Source organism: Sturnira hondurensis, unplaced genomic scaffold (assembly GCF_014824575.4).
Source record: "Sturnira hondurensis isolate 20B ecotype Veracruz unplaced genomic scaffold, ASM1482457v3 Scaffold0003166, whole genome shotgun sequence".
Taxonomy (NCBI): Eukaryota; Metazoa; Chordata; class Mammalia; order Chiroptera; family Phyllostomidae; genus Sturnira; species Sturnira hondurensis.
Genome location: NW_028075797.1, coordinates 5055741 through 5066805, shown reverse-complemented (window position 1 = coordinate 5066805; position 11065 = coordinate 5055741).

The following is an 11065-nucleotide window of genomic DNA, read 5'->3' as shown; positions in this document are numbered from 1 at the left end:
ACAATGGTACTTGCTCTGCTCTGTCAGATTTCAATCAGTTACACCGCTTCCCTCAAGCAAACTGGGCTTTTCTGGTGCTGATTCCCGGGACGGGGGGGAGGGGGGCTTGTATACATTCTAGGACCCTGTGGGTCTCTCCAACAAACTCTCCTGTGAGGCTGGGATTTTCTCCTGGCACCTCAACCCCCCACAGGTGTTTGCAATCAGGGTTTTGAGGCTTTATTTTTCAGTGCTGGGACCCTGAGTTGTAAGGTATGTCTTGCTCCCCAGTTTCGCCTGGTTTATTCGCATGTGAATGTGGGACCACCTGGTCAGCCAGCTGCCTTGCGTGCAGTGCCTCCTTTCACAATCATCGCCTCGCTGGGTCTGCCTGTTGCCACCCTGCGCCCAGGGTATGCCAGCTACTGTCTTACACACCCAAGGAGCCTTGCACACCCAGTGCCACCGCTTTTTATGCCTCGACCCCTCTCTGCCCAGCTACCTGACTCTGCCCCACCTACTGGTCTGGATGAATGTGTCTATTTTATCACCTAGGTTGTCTGACTTCCATACAGTTCAATTTTCTGTCTGTTCTGGCTGTTATTTTGTTCCTAAATTGTTGTTGTCCTTATTTTGGTTGTGTGAGGAGGCACAGTCTGTCTAGCTATGCCCACATCTTGGCCAGAAGTCTCATCATGGTTTTGATTTGCATGTCCCTGATAGTTAATGATCACGACCATCTTTTCATGTGCTTATTGACCATTTATATCTTCTTTGGAGCAATGGCTATTTAAGTCCTTTGCTTATATTTTAATTCAGTTATCTTTTTATTACTGAATTATAAGAGTCCTTTGTATATTCTAGATACAAGTTTCTTATCAGATATATAGTTTGTAAAAATTTTCCTCCACTCTGTGGGTTGTCTTTTAATTTTCTTGATGGTGGTTAAAAATATTTTAAAATTTTTTTAATCATGTCAAATTTATCTATTTTTAACTACTGTTGCTTATGCTTTAGTTGTGATATCTAAGGAACCACTGACTATTCTGTTTTCTTCTAAGATTATTATGATTTTTTTTTAAAGATTTTATTTACTTATGTATCTTTAGAGGGGAAGGAGAGAGGGAGAGAAACATCAACGTATGGTTGCCTTTTGTGCATCCCCTGCTGGGATTTGGCCTGCAGGGAACCAGCCTGCAACCCAGGCATGTGCCCTGACTGGGAATTGAACCGTGATCCTCTGGTTCGCAGGCCCGCGCTCAATCCACTGAGCTACACCAGCCAGGGCTTAGATTATTATGATTTTGTACTGGCTGATGTACCTCAGTGGATTGGGTGACGGCCTGCGAACCAAAGGGTCACCTGTTTGATTCCCAGTCAGGTCACAAGGCTACTGGTTCTGGTCCTGGTCCCCAGGAGGGGCATGTGGGAGGCAACCACACATCCATGTTTCTCTCCCTCTCCCTCCCTCCATCCCTTCCCCTCTCTCTAAAAATAAATAATTAAAATCTTTTTAAAAAAAGAAAAAGATTATTATTATTTTATCTCTCACATTTAAATCTTTCTCCCATTTTGAGTTAGTTTTCGGATAGGGTATAAAATATGGGTCTAATGTTATTCTTTTGCATGTATATATACAATTTGTATGCATATGTACCAGCTCCATTTGTTGAAAGACTAACTTTTTTCCCCCACTGAATGGTCTTGGCACCTTCATTGAAGATTAACTGATCATAAAAGTGAGAGTTTATTTCTGGTCTCTCAAGACATACATATACATACATACTCATACATATACATATATGTAAGACATGTTTATATGTCTATTCTCGTGCCAGTACTGCACTCTATTTATTATGTAACTTTGTAGTAGTATTGAAATCAGAAAGGAGTAAGTCCTCCAACTTTATTCGTTCATTTGGCTATTCTAGGTCCCTTACATTTCCATGTAAATTTAGGATTAGCCTCTCGATTTCTGTAAAAAACTAGTTCAGATTTTGATAGTAATTGCTTTGCCTCCATAAATCAACCTGAGGAGTATTGTCATCTTAACAAAATTAAGACTTCTGATCCAGGAACATGTGCTAACTTTACACTGATTAAAGTTTTCCTTAATTCATTTTTTCTCTATTGTTCTTGAGAGAAAATTCTTGGACAGACTTTCTTTTTGACAGACTTTTTTAATGCCACTTATTCCTTTTTTTTAAAGATTTCCTTTATTTCTTTGTAGAGAGGGGGAAGGGAGGGAAAAAGGAAGCGAAATATCACTGTGTGGTTGCCTCTCACATGCCCCCACTGGGGATCTGGCCTGCAACCCAGGCATGTGCCCTGACTGGGGATCAAACCAAAGACCCTTTGGTTTGCTAATGCCACTTGTTTCTTAAATCTGATTTTTTGTTTATATATATATATATATATATATATATATATATATATATATACACACACACACACATACACACATATATATATATACACATACACACACACACACATATACAAAGTTTAAAAATGATATTTTATTTTGAACCTCCTCTTTACTTTATCGTTAGCTTTAGGAGATTCTGAGGACATCCTCATGTCTCAGTATGGCCTTCTAGAGAGCTTGCTTTGCAGTAATACTGCTGCTGTGAATAACAATAGCACAGAATTGTTTGTGTCTGCGTGTGCATGTCTACTCTCACATCTTGTCAGGAAGAACTCCTTCATTTCTTTAATGGATGTATAGCAGTCCTCAGTGTAAAGATCTTACATTTAAAAAAATTATTCCTAAATATTTTATTCTTGCCCTGGTCAGCGTGGCTCAGTTGGTCAGATCATTGTCCCTTAGATGGAAAGTTCACCAGTTCCATTCCAGTTGGGGCACCTACAAAGCAACCAATCAATGTTTCCCTCTCACATCGATGTTTCTCTGTCATTTTCTCTCTCTACCCCCTGCCCCTCTCTCTAAAATGCAATTTATTCCTCGGGTGAGGGATCAATAAATAAATATGTTATTCTTTTTGATGATATAATCAGTAGAATTATTTTCTTACCTTCATTTTTGGATTGAAATACATTGATTTTTTTGTGTATTGGTCTTGTATCCTGCAACACTACTAAGCTCATTTATTAGCTCTGATGGGTGTGTAGGGGTGTGTGTGTGTGTGTGTGTGTGTGTGTGTGTGTTTATGGGCTTCTTAGGATTGATATATACACGATCATGTCAGTTGCAAACAGAAGGAACTTAGTTCTTTCTTTCCAACCTGGATTACTTTTATTTCTTCTTCTTCCCTAATTGCCCTGGCTAGAATGTCTAGTTAAAGGTTAAATAGCAATAGCAAGAATGGATATCCTGGTCTTAGTCTTGATTTTAGGAGAAAAGATGTTAGTCTCTCAAAATTAAGTATGATGTTAAGTGTAGGAGTTTTTGTAGATTCCTTTTAAGAGGATGAAGTCATGGGCACAGTTTTGGCGCAGAGTAAGCCATGAGGAATATTTGTTATCATCATCATTATCCACTTAATCATCGTCCTACATTTAGATGTTTCTTCTGTTTGACCATTATAAATAACTCAGCAATGAATATCTGTGCTGATTCTTATGCCTTTTTAGAACCAAGTAGTATCTCACAATATATGTCAGTCAAGGCATTATGCTGTACACCTTAAACATATACAGTGCCACATGTTAATTACACCTCAATAAAACTGGAAAAAGTAGTAGCCCCAAATTTGAAATACTCCACTCATGAAGCTAGAGAATGTGACAATTCTGCCAATCCCCAGCAGTAATATCTCTAAATCGTCTCCATAACCGTGAAGAGTTGAATTGTCATATCCAAAAAAAGCACTGAGGTCCTAATCTCCAGTTCCCCAGATTGTGACCTTATTTGGAAACAGGGTCTTCCCAGAGGTAATTAAGTTGAAATGATGTCATTAGATGGGCCCAATCCAACATGACTGGTGTTTTTATAGAAGGAGAATACATGGACAGAGACAGACACGCAGAGCTGCAGACTGTGTGCAGAGACAGAGGAAAAGGCCACAGGAAAGCAAAGGAGCGCCTGATAGTGCTGGGCGCCCAGCCAAAGCGTGGGGAGAGGCCTGGAGCGGACTCTCCCTCACCACACTCAGAATGAAGCAACCCTGCTGACATGCTGATCTTGGACTTTCAGCCTCTGAAACTATGAGACAATAAATTTCTGACAATTTTAAGTCGCCCGGTTCATGGTTCTTCGTTATGCAGCCCTAGGAAATGAACACAATAACTGAGACAGGGGAAATGGAGAAATTAGGAGGTTCCTGGCCATGTCTGTGGCTTGGGGTCGGTAAGGGAGCCTTACTTCCCAAGTTGGACTTCTGACACCGATGCGTTCCTGTCATGTGCACATCACCGGTCCTGCTCTGGGTCACAGATTAGCTGTTGTCAACCTTGCAGCCAGCAGCTGCCTGGAGCCTGGCATCTCCTGAGCCTCCTATAATGTGCACATGTTGGGGCTGGACTTGGCTGGTGGAGCTAGAACATGTTGGGGCAGTTGTGAGAGAGCTATGGCTCTGGCACGTACACACTCACTCTGAGCTCATTCTTGTGATAATATTTGTGTGGAAAATGAGGTTTTAAATGCCTCATTTGTGCACACCTGCACCCATCAAACACAACGGAGCATGCACACTCTGTTCAGCACAGGGGCATCAAAGATGAACAAAGCCCATCCTTCTCTGCAGAAGCCAGTCCGAGCGGGGGAGAGGCAGAAGTGCTCATGGGCAATGACAGTGTGGACAGGAGCAGTGAGAGTTCACACCTCCATGGTGCTCCCTCTGCCAGGCCCTGCTCTAAGCAAGTGCATATTGATTCATTTAAGGCCCACTACAGACAAGCCTTTGAGGCGATACTACTACCTCCCTTTTGTAGCACAGAAAAGTAGCCCCAGGGCTATACAGCTAGTAATAGGAGAGTCAAGATTTGAACTTGGACTGGGAACTCCTGGCTCTCACGTTACTCATTCCCTCTAGAAAACTATCACAATAAAACCAATATGGTGGTCTGGCAGGAAATACAGTGACAACAAATGTGACCCTGGCAAGAGGCAGAAAGTTTTGCAGAAAGAAAGAGGGGAATGAGAAACCAGAATGAGCTGGGGATGTTTCCACAGGGGGGCTATTCCTGAGCTGACCCCTGGAAAGAGAATTCACTGGAATCCAACAGTGGGAAGGTCATTTCAGGTATCTGTGAAATCAGGCAGGCAGGAAGGCGCTCACTGTGTTCAGCTAGCACAGGTCTGATTGTTACAGAGTGCTGTCCTAAAATCACAGGGATGAAGAAAGCTAGGGAAGAGTTTCGTTTATTTACTTATTTACTTATTTCTTTTTAGAGAGAAGGGAAGGGAGGGAGAAAGAGAGAAAGAAAAACATCAGTGTGTGGTTACCTCTCATGTGTCCCCTACTGGGGACCTGGCCTGCAACCCAGGCATGTGCCCTGACTGGTAACTGAACTGACACTTTGAACCAACAACACAGACCATGCTCAATCCACTGAGCTACACCAGCCACGGCCAGTTCTTAATCATTATGTCCTCTCTGCTCATTTCAATTATAACTGAAATGATATTTCTTTCTGTAAAAAAGAAATTTTTTAATTTAAATTTTAATGTAAAGTACTTATATTTAACACATTTAAAATAAATATTAGTTCTTGATTTCTAATCACATTGTCTCTCTGCTATTCCAACAAATTTTGAACTGACCCACAATGACATACAATCTGCCGTTTGCAGGCCAGAGACTCCGGGTTTGGGGCGGAGGGAACATGACAGGTGGCATTGACCAGAGGAAGACCGGGGAAGACGGCAAACATGGATTCTTGGCTAAATTAGAAGCTTCTAAACATTTTCCATGAGGTGGCAGCAGTTCTTCAAGTAGTTGTGGAAAACATGATCTTGCCTGACATTTTCTCTCTTTTTTGGCCACTAAAGAGATTACTTTCATACATTTGAACTTTGCTCATTTTTAAAGAAAATCTATGCTTTAAAAAAATCCCTGGATGTAGAAACAGAACTGTCTTCAAGTGTCACTATTTTCTTGATGTTATTTTCTACCAAATAACACAAATTGAGGTTCCTCTATCTTTCAAGGTCATTTCCACACGGTCTAATGAAGATGCAAATTCAATTCCCACCACAGCGACTGGAAAGCAGTGTTTCATTTTAGCCCTGCCAAACAAAGGGAAGCCAGCAGTGAGTGATTTTGGCATCTGGAAGTGTTTCATGCTTCAAGGCCGATTGAGTATGTCCCTGACTTTCCACTCTCAGGCTGGCTGCCCTGTTAATTTCTATTTCCGCAGAAATTACACTGATCTCAATTTACACTGTGAGTAAAAAAAGAGTAAGAAAAGAATCCAGCTAGCTGAATGGCAGCACAGAACAAAAAACTGAAATGGACGGGCCCTTACAGAAGAGAACTGTTTCAGGCTGTGGACAAAGGGGCAGATGGATTAGGCTGGTCTGAGTCCTGGCTCCACCTCTTCCCAGCTGGGCCCCTCACCTGATCTCTCCAAACCAGTTTTTTCAACTCGACATAGAATGACAATATCTATTCACAGGACTGTAGAGCACAAAGGGGAGCAGGTCCTTGAAAACACTTTTAAAAGTCTTAAGTTTGGCTGGAGTTACAGCAAATACGTATCAGGGTACGAAAATGTTTTTACCCATGGGCTTTTTTTTTTCCTTTGCCTGTCTCCCCTACAAGAAAGACTTGTATGGAAGGAAAATCAAAGTTAGCATCATCTTGCCGACCATTCTTGGTTGGTTCTCAAGCCTGGCTGCACATCAGAGTCACCAGGGAGCCCTCACCCCACCAGAGGACAAGTGACACAGTCCCTCTGGGGTGGGGCGGGTCTTGAAGCAGCCACATGGTAATCCCCCCACTGCCCTGGAAGGGACTGGGCCTTACTCTCAGTGGTCACGTGGTTTCCTTGCTGGGGACTCTGCCAGCTAAGAAGGCAAAGCTTTTGCTTAAATGAGTCTGTGAACCGGCTTCTTCAAGTTCCACCTAACAGATCCCCTGGGGTAGAACGCTGGCCTGACCTCACCAAGGTAAATGGGCATATTCTCATTCTGAGATTTGAGCAGCATTTTAATGAGCATCTTTGTAGAATTTCAACACTGAAAGTGGGTATTTGTGGTCCGTAACTTGAGAAATCTCTAGTATAATTAAAGGACACTTGTGGAATTAATGTCCATATAGCCAAAGGCGTTAGATGACTACTCCAATACATGATTTTAGCACCTCCCTTCTTTTCCTCTTCTATGTCTGTCCCAGTCTTCCCCCAAATAATGCTTAACTTCAGAGTTTTTTAGTAATATAAGCCTTTCTAATGAAAATATCAGCAATTTTTGGTTAGTTTTAAGCCAAAGGCATTCATGATAAGGAATCTTTAAATGTGAATGTTCCAGAAAGTTCCTTCATGCCATATTATCAAGAATAATTTGGCATAATATTAACTTTCTCTAGAAGATATCTGCCTATGTTTAAAATGAACTCATAACTTTTCAAAATGAGCCCTACATTTTAAAAAAAGCCTATTCTGATCCTGGCTGGTATGGCTCAATGAATTGAATACTGGCCTGTGAACTGAAGGATTGCTGGTTCGATTCCCAGTCAGGGCACATATCCTGGACTGGGGGCACGCAGGAGGCAACCGATTGATGTTTCTCTTTCTTTCTTTCTCTTTCCCTCCTGCTCTCTCTAAAAATAAATAAATAAAATATTTTTTTTTAAATTCTATTCAGTATTAACTGCAAAGCAATTTTTAAAAGATTTTACTTATTTGTTTAGAGAGAGGAGAAGGGATGGAGAAACAGAGGGAGAGAAGTACCAATGTGAGACAGAAACATTGCACGTGCCCCAACCGGGGACCAGAACCAAAACCCAGGCATGTGCCCTAACCGGGAATTGAAAAGCGACCTTTCAGTTTGCAGTATGACGCCCAACCAACTGAGCCACACCAGCCAGGACTGAAAACAATGTTCATCTCTTGTTTCCAGGAGAAATAGCAGATGAAACAAGGCCTTGTTGTAAAATGTGGTCCTGACATGTCTTGGTAGAAAACAAATGTGCATTGAATGTTCCCTCTTCAAAACAGAGATGCTCTTGCAGCCTTAGAGACCAGGAGGAAGGACAGCCCATGCTAGCAGCTTCTGGCCAAAAGCAAAACTCAGGCTGCTTGGGTCTAGATATGTCTCTACTGGGGACACACATCCCCTGGGATGTGCCACACTGCATATCTGTAACACCCTTGTCATATCATCCTAACCACATCGATGGCACATCCTAATCCAGATCATATTCTGTGGCTGCAAAGAGCTTGTGCTTGATGGCTATCCTTGCACACAAAGCCACTCACTGCTAGGTCTTACAAAGCCACAAAATATTCACCATCTTCTACAGACAGGGCAAATTGTTTTTTAACTGTGGTGAAATGCACTTAACATAAAATGTCCCATTTTATTCATTTTTAAGTGTACGGTTTGGTAGTGTTATGTACGTTCTTATTGCTGTACAACCCCCCTCCAGAACTCCTTTCATCTTGCAAACCTGAAACTCTGTGTTCTTTAAATGCCACCTTCTCTTTCCCAGCCCCCTGGCCCCGGGCAACCACTGTTCTATTTTCTATCTCAGTGCATTCGACTGCTCTAAGTACTGCATGTAAGGAGAATCATGATGTTTGTCTCTTTGTGCAACCAAACGTTTTTCGCCAAAGTCGTATCACATCAAGTTCACAGTCAGAAAGCAGAAGAGCTGAAAACCTAAACTTTATGAAAAGTATATAAAACACTTGTGCACCCTGTCACATGTACACGCTTTGTATAGAACTGAGTTTGAGACAAAGTCCATCTATGGGGGCCAATGACAGCCTGTTTTGTGAAAATTCTGCTCCGGGTGTTCCACCTGGGTGAGCAGAAAACAGAAGTGTGTATGTGGCAACTGGGAAAGGTCAAGGGCTTTCAACCTGTACAAGAATGGACCTGCAGAGAGGGTTCTCAGGACACAACCTGGAGCTGCAACCCAACATGAAAGCAGTTGCAAAGGGGAACAGCAACCACCTCAGACATCAAACCAGGGCCAGGTGCGCAGGGAGGCCTGGGAGCTCAGGGCTCTGCCTGGGAATTTCACAAAAGACTCTGTCTGGTTCTGCAGGTTTGCCTTTGAGGGTTTGTTCCTAAGCCTCTCAGTGTTATCTGCACCTCCTGTGCCAACTTGGCCCAGGTTCAAGGTAGGCTGGATCCAGGAGGAACTTGCAGCAAGCAGGTGCCCTAAGGACTACGACAGAAACACTTCTGTTTCTTCAACAAACTCTTCTTTTTGACTTTAACACCCCCTACCCCACCTCCTTTCCTAGGAAAGTTCCATGCATCCTTCAAAGCCCGACTCAAGTGTCCCTGCCCAGGTTCTCATTATAGCTGCCCCGGTCCTACTGTATTAGAACCTATTTGCTGTCCTCCCACAAGTCTGTAATCTCCTTGAGACTAAGGACAGTGCCATATTTCCCTCTGCCTCCCCCCAGTACCTAGTGCATCCCTAAACATAGCAACAAAATGTTCCTTGAATGCCTGCTAAGCAGTATGGTAGGTCAAAATAAACTTGCTGAATAAATTCTCACAGCCTCCCTAAGAAATAGATGTTTTCCTTCTCAACTTGCAGATGAGAAAAATGTGACTCAGAGAATTTGGGCAATGATGCTAAACTTTTGTGTGTTTATATAGATTTGTATTTATTTTTAGAGAGACAGGAAGGGGGGGAGAAAGAGAGGGAGAGACACATCAATGCGTTGTTGTGCCCTGACTGGGAATCAAGTACCAGCAACCTTTTTTTTCAGAGGCCAGCACTCAATCCACTGAGCCACCCCAGCCAGGGCTGATTCTGAAGATCTTAAAGGCAGAATGTGGCAGCCTTAAATCCAAGGGTCCAAAGCCTGTGTTCTACCTACATTCACTCAGGCAACAAACACCAAATGTGTGTTGTGAGCTAGGCACTGTCCCAGGCTCAGAGGGTGGGGCAATGAATGAAGCTTAGCTGCTGTCTTCACAGAGCTTATACAGGAGAAAAGCTCACCAACAGTGGAAAATATACACTGGATGGAAACATGAATGCATGAATGAATGAATCAATGAATGAACACAAGTTGCCTTTCTTCTCCTCTGCTGTCTGCACCAGCATGCACCAATATGAGCAGCGGGTACCCACCTTCTCTTTGCCTTCAATACCCCTCCCCCCACCTCCTTTGCTAGGCAAATTCCATGCATCCTTCAGGCATCCTTCAAATCCTCACTCAAGTGCCCCTCTTTTGGCTCTCATTCAAAAAGTTCCTTCCTTCACCCCAGAGGGACCAAATCCTCAGAACCTCAGTGCACCACACCTCAAAGGAGACAGCCAGCTATGGATGGAAGGGAATGGTTTGACGGTAGGCTTTCAGTCCCAGCTGTGGTGTGTATTTTATTTTATTTTTAAAAAGGTTTTATTTCTAGAGAGAAGGGAAAGGAGGTAGAAAGAGAAGGAGAGAAACATCTGATGTGTGAGCTATATATTGGTCGGTTGCTTCTCACATGCCCCCACCCAAGGACCTGGCCTGCAACCCAGGCATGGACCCTGACTGGGAATCGAACCAGTGACCTTTCAGTTTGCAAGCTGGCACTGAGTCCATTGAGTCACACCAGCTATGGGTGTGTTTTGTATTTTAAAATACAAAAATCTGGTTGATTTTATTAACTAGGTTTAGGCAAGCACTGCTTGCATTTTTGCTAGAATTTGAGTTGGACTATGTGGCCACCATACATTTAAGCCAAAATAATGTTCCATGTCAGTTTATACATTTAATGTCTCTGTTGGTGTTTAGAACAAGTAGAATGTAGCAGATACCCAGATATTTATTGTGAATAAGTTTTTCCATTTTTATTGTTTTTCCATTTTATTATTGTTATTTTTAAATTTTATCACAAGTTGCCAACAGCATTTTAGTTTTCCTTTGCCACATCCTGTTTTGTAACTTCCTTGGCTCTTTGTGCCTGGATGCCACAGAGCCGGGCATTGACATGAGCCATGGGAAGATG